Below are 6,000 nucleotides of genomic sequence, written 5' to 3' on the forward strand. Positions count from 1 at the left end.
CTTTTTTTTTTGGGGGGGGGTGCTGGGTCAGGCTGCCTTAAGGGCCGGTCTAGTAAGGCATGTGGAGTTGGGGATTGAACCGTGGTCCAATGCACCTGACTGGGTTTGCCCAAACATGTGCTTAATCAATTGAGTTAACCCACAAGCCCCCTGTCGTCCTTTGTTAATATTGTGTATAGTGGATTGCTAACTGGTGGTCAACTTGTTACACCCAGCTGAATTGAACTAGCATTGTGCTGGGTGTGGGAGGCATACCTCAGGAGTGTTGCCAGCAGCGTAAGAGGCAAAACTGGAGAAGCTGATGGGAGGTTGTTAGGGAAGCTGTTTGGAGAAGCTGCTGCAGCTGTTGGGAGCAGCTCTCCTTTGGGCTATTCTGCTGGAGAACCTTGTCATGCTGGCTTTCCTGATGAACTTGGCTGTTCCTGTTGGAGGAAGAGCTAGGGAACTTGTTGCTGGAAGGGCTATGGTTCATTTTAGGGGAGCTCTGGTCCTCATTTTGAGCATCACTTCCTGGCTCTGGAGGGGAAGATGGTGCACGACTCAGTCTCCTGGAGAGGCTTATTGTCATGGTTTTTCTGATGGCAATTCAGCTTTCTTCATTGCTGGAGGAGCTCAGCACTTCACTGTTGCTGAGGATGGCTGTGGTACTTTTCAGGGTAGCTCTGGTTCTTACTTTGAGCATTTCTTCCTGGCTTCAGTGCAGATCCCTCAGCCTGCTAACACAGATCCTTCATCCCACTGGCATAGATTTTCTAGCTTCCATCACTGACCTTTAGGCCTTTCCAGTGCAGATCCATGCAGCGGGCCTGCGTGAGACATTGTTGTGGGCTCCTGGCCTCCAGCTGGACTCGTGAGAGGCCTTGTTATGGGCTCTAGGTTTTCAGCTGGACTCCTGAAGATTATTAGAATACAGGTCCTCAGCCGCATTCTTTAATCTTTAGTGTGTGCTCAGATTTCTTGCACTCTTTGTATGTGATTATTTGAGTGACTATAAAATGTGTCCTGTACTGTATTCCCCTTGTAAAAAATCCCAAACCATGATAGTGTCTGACAATGATTGATGACTTTTCTATGTAGAACTGAACTTTCATTCCTGGATAAGCCTCACTTAGTCATGGTAGAGAATCCCTTCATGTTGCTGGGGTTTTGTTTGTTAGAAGCTTATTGGAGGAGTTTTGCATTTATATTCAGAAGGGATATTAGTCTGTAATTTTCTTGTGAAGTCTTTGATTAGTTTGGATATTGGAATAATACTGGTCTCATGGAATGAGTTAGAAAGTGCTCCCTCCTCTTCTCCTCCCTCCACTTCCTCTTCCTCTTCTTTTTTAAAGGAATGTTTAAGTATTCTAAGTTCTTCATCAGCCATTTAGTAGAATTTAACAGTAAAAACATCTGAATATGGACATAGAAAGTTTTTTTTCAAAGTTGCTCTCTTGTTGGTTACAGCCTTGGTCTCACAGTTTTTTGCTTTTTTTTTCCTTTCTTGTTTTTTCATTTCTTATTGAATCAGCTTAGGAATTTTGTCTTCATCTAAATAATTTAATTTACTAGCATTCAATTACTTACAATATTCCTTCTTAATGCTTTGAATATCTGTAAAATTGGCTTGTAAAATCCTCTTTTATTTCTTTTTTTCTTTTGGACAGGGTTTTGCTAAGTAGGTCAGACAGGCCTTGAACTCATTTTGTAGCAAAACCTGGCCTCAAGCTTGCAGCAATCCTCCTACCTCAGGCTCCTGAGTTCTGGGAATATAGGCATGAGCAACCACTCCCAGCCCCCTTTCATTTCTGATTCTAGTAACTGAGTCATTTTTCCTTCTCCCACTCTTCTTTTCTCAGTCTAGCTTAAAGGTTTCTCATTTTGATGATCTTTCAAACAACTAGTTTTTGCTTTCACTGATCTTTATTGCCTTTTATTTTTTCCTGTATTTTAAGGAAGGGTCTACAGGGTGTTCAGGGTCTCACTACAACAGACTCATAGTGATCCACCTGTTTACAGCCTCCCAAGAGCTGGGATTACAGACACAAACCACCACGCCCAGTCTCAATTGCTGTCTCAGCGCAGGGGGGTGGGGGCAGGGCCGGCAGGGCAGGCCCCCAAGCCTGCTTGCAGGTGCTTTAATCTGCTGAACTATTTCACCAGCCCTTTATTACCTTTTCTGCTCCCTTCTTTCTACTTCCTTTGGATTTACTTTGCACTTCTTTTTGTAGTTTTTAAAGTAGAAATGTACTGATTTGAAGGTAAATGAGGACAGTAAAATGATCTGTGTTTGTCAAGGGTGTGGACAGGGAGGAGTGAGCAGGTGGAGCTAAGAATTACTTTAAACAGTGAGACTCTAAGATCTATGAGACTATTAGTGGTGGATACATGTTACTGCACATCTGTCAACCGATGGCATGTGCCACATCAGTAATGGAACCTGACAAAACTATGGATTTGGAGTGACAGTGAAGTACCAGTAGGTTCAGTGTAACAAAGGTACCAGTCTGTGGGAGATAATGACATTGAAGAAGGCTGTACATACATAAAGATGGCGGATGTGGGGACTCTACCTTCTGTTCAATGTGCTGCAAACCTAAAACTGATGTAAATAATAAAGTCTAACTTCCAAAATCAAAAGTACAAAGCCTAACCAAAACAACAACAACAAAAAATGTCTTCTAGTGTAAGGGCCAAAGACCTGGTCCCAGTTCAGTGTTTGTTTTGGAGCCCGGGTCTCACCATATAGTTCAGGCTGGCCTTGCACTCACTGTGTAGCTCAGATTAGCCTTGAACTCATGACAGTACTCCTGTCTCAGCCTCCCCAGCGCTGGGGTTACAGGTATGGGCTGCTGTGCCCTGGGTCTACAGGCCAGCCTGGCAAGTCCAGCCTTCTATGACAACCTAGAATGCTATGTAAAGCAAGACCTGGAAGCCTACTAACTGCTTCCTTCAAAATGCTGCTCTAGCTCATGAAATGTGTGTGACCAGATTATTCAAAGTATAGCTTCTCTTCCAATTGACTTTTATTTTCTAAATAGGAAAGGTGAGTATTTTATTGTTTTGTGATCAATCAATGTTGTCTGTGTGTTATCCATTTATTTGAGTTTATTAAGATTTGTTTTGTGGCCTATATTCTGTACCAGTCAGATGTAAATATCTACATATTTCCAGTAGATTTGACTTACTGTGTTGTTAAATCTTTTCCACTCATACTGAATTTTAATCTACTTGACCGAGCAATTATTAAGAGCATCCTATAAAAACTTTTGTGATGGTGGTGTGTTTACCCAGTTTCTTCAAAATTTTACTAATTTTTGCTTTGTATATTTGGGGTATATATTATTAACTATATGTAAGTCCAGAATTATGTTTTGGTTAACTGTTCCTTTTGCCATTGTCTAGTATACTTTATTTCTAATGAAATATTTTACCTTAAAATTTTATTTAATAAGGCCGAGTGTGGTGGTGACTCCAGCACTTGGGAAGCTGAGGCAGGCGACTCACTCCAAGTTCAAGGCCAGCCTGGACTACATAGCAAGACTGTTTCAAAAACACCCATCAAAAAAAAAATATCCCCCAAAAGTTTAATGTGGCAAGTATTAGTATAAATGTGCCAGCATTTTACCTGCTTGTAAGAGCAGCAGTGCTACTGTTAATGAATACTTCTGTCTGTGGACAATTTGGTTTAAAGTTCAGTTCACAAACAGAAGCATCCTGCAAAATCTGGCTTCCTTTTGTGAGTTCTACTTGGTGTGATGAACACGACCATGGCTGTCTTCTACACATGAGCAGTAATTCAACCATCTTCCCCAGAACCACAGAACGGTTGTGAACTGAGGTACCACAGTGTTTCCTGTATGAGTTTCCAAGTGCCGATTTAGCACCATCCAGTAGATTTTGCTGTGTGTGTGAAACCAGCTCACATTTCATTGTAACACTTTAAAATAGTATAAGTGTTTGGCTGCCTGCCCTCCCTCCCCATATTTAGTCTGTTAAAATACAAGAAACATCACGGACATAGGAGGCAGAATGTGGCCAAGCTGGCTGGGGGTCAGGCTCATGTATTACAAGATCCCAGCACTAGATGATTCTCCAGACCCTGTATGTAGAATTTCTCCCAAGCTCCCAGGAGATGTGGACAGCATAAGAGAGACTAGGAAGACAGCATAAAAGAGGCCAGAAGCCCTGGGGAGCCCACTGTTGTGACTCTCCCTGTCACGCACCCTGAGTCTCCTCCACACAAAGTGTACTTTTATGCTTGCTTTTTTTATCCTTTCTTTTCTTCTTTTTTGATCCAAGTTCAATCCACGGAACCAGTTCTTCCTTTACACCTTCACCCCTCCCATTCCAAATAAATTTTAACACCATTTTTTGCTTTGTTTTGACCAATTCTTTGCTCAACAGAAGAAGGATCTGGAATAAGTTTAAGTGAAGGACCATTTCTAAAGCAACTAGCTGACAATACCATGACTCACAGGTTTAGTGGGTTTAGTAACTATACCTTCTCAGCTCCAATTACAGCCCCCCAGTATTCCTTTGAAATTCCAGGGAGACACAGCAGCGGTCAGCAGCAGAGTCCCACCCGTTAGGGTTGAGAAGTTGAGGTTCTCCAAGCATCCTCTGTGGCAGCAGCACTTATCCAGAATTGGCACCTTCCCATGGTTCCAAGGTGGAGAGAGAAAGTCACTCCTTACAACCTAGCTGATTGGACTCCGAGGCCTTTCCCTCTGTCCCATATCTTCAAGCTCTGTTTTATTTCTCTTTTTCTTATTTTGTGGTAGAGTATGAGAGACCAAAACCTACCCCAAGTGAGAAGAAATAAGACAGTGGTGGCCGTCAAAGGAACGACCAGGAGCAACTGAGCTCCCATGTCAGTGCATGTGCTCCCTAGAAAAATGGCAAATTCACAAACCACAATGGCTATAATTCTCCAAATCCACCCATCTGAGGATGCTTCTGCTGCAGAACCAGTACTGAACCCAGTGGAAAACGCTCTGTATGCAGGGGCTAGAAGGCAACCAATGTAATAACCGGAAGGATGGGAAAGAGACTCAAAAACATTCCCTGGATAAGGAAAGAGCCTGCAGCAAAAGTCTGAAGAGCACGTCAGCAATTACAGGGCTAAATACTACATAAAACAACAGGAGACCAAACCAGAATACCCCACCAATCCAAGCAGTCCTGAAAAATTCTACTATTGATACATGGCTCACTCTCTTGCTTTCACTCAATGCTCTGGTTCTCCTCTGAGCCAAGATACTACTTGCCCTTCTTCAGTGCTGCTCCTCCTTCTTTTGCTGGATTTCAGCTTGAGATGGTACAAATGGCCTAGATGGAGTCTGGGTTGACCTGCTCAGGTCAGGAGAAAGGTTTCGATACCATCTACCATCTCTTTATGACCCAGATGTCTTTGTTGTTGTTGTTGTTGTTGTTTTCCTCCTCCTCCTCCTCCTTCTCCTCCTCCTCCTCCCCTCCTTCTTCTTTTTGAGACAGGGCCTCTCTATGTACTTCAGGCTGGCTTTAAACTCACTGGGTAGCACAAGCTGGCCTCCAACTTGCAGCCAGTCTCCTGCCTCAGCCTCCCAAGTGATAGTATTACAGGTGTGTTCCAGCAGGCCTGGCTACAACTCAGATGTCTTATCAACTGTACAGAAGAGAGACATGTGGCCCAAACTCTCTCAAAATGAAGGACTTACCTGACCTAGCTTACCACTGTCCTGATAAGCTCTTCCAGTGCCAGCCCACTCTGTCAGGGTACTTCCAGGCCAGGGCTGCTATCCCTACATGGAAGCGCTCCAGACCACCATGCTATTGATTCATTTCAAATTGCTTTCTAATTTTTTTTGAATTCTGCTTTGCCCGTTGTTTATTTGAGATTGTTGGGATTACAGGCATGTACCACCACACTCACTCACTGTATTTTTATTTCCATTTTCCTAATGCCTAAAAATGTTAAACATTTTTCATATATCTATTGACCGTTTGTACTCCTTCTTTGAGAATTTTCTAATTCTTCTC

This window comes from Octodon degus, unplaced genomic scaffold (assembly GCF_000260255.1).
Source record: "Octodon degus isolate 3935 unplaced genomic scaffold, OctDeg1.0 scaffold00147, whole genome shotgun sequence".
Lineage (NCBI taxonomy): Eukaryota > Metazoa > Chordata > Mammalia > Rodentia > Octodontidae > Octodon > Octodon degus.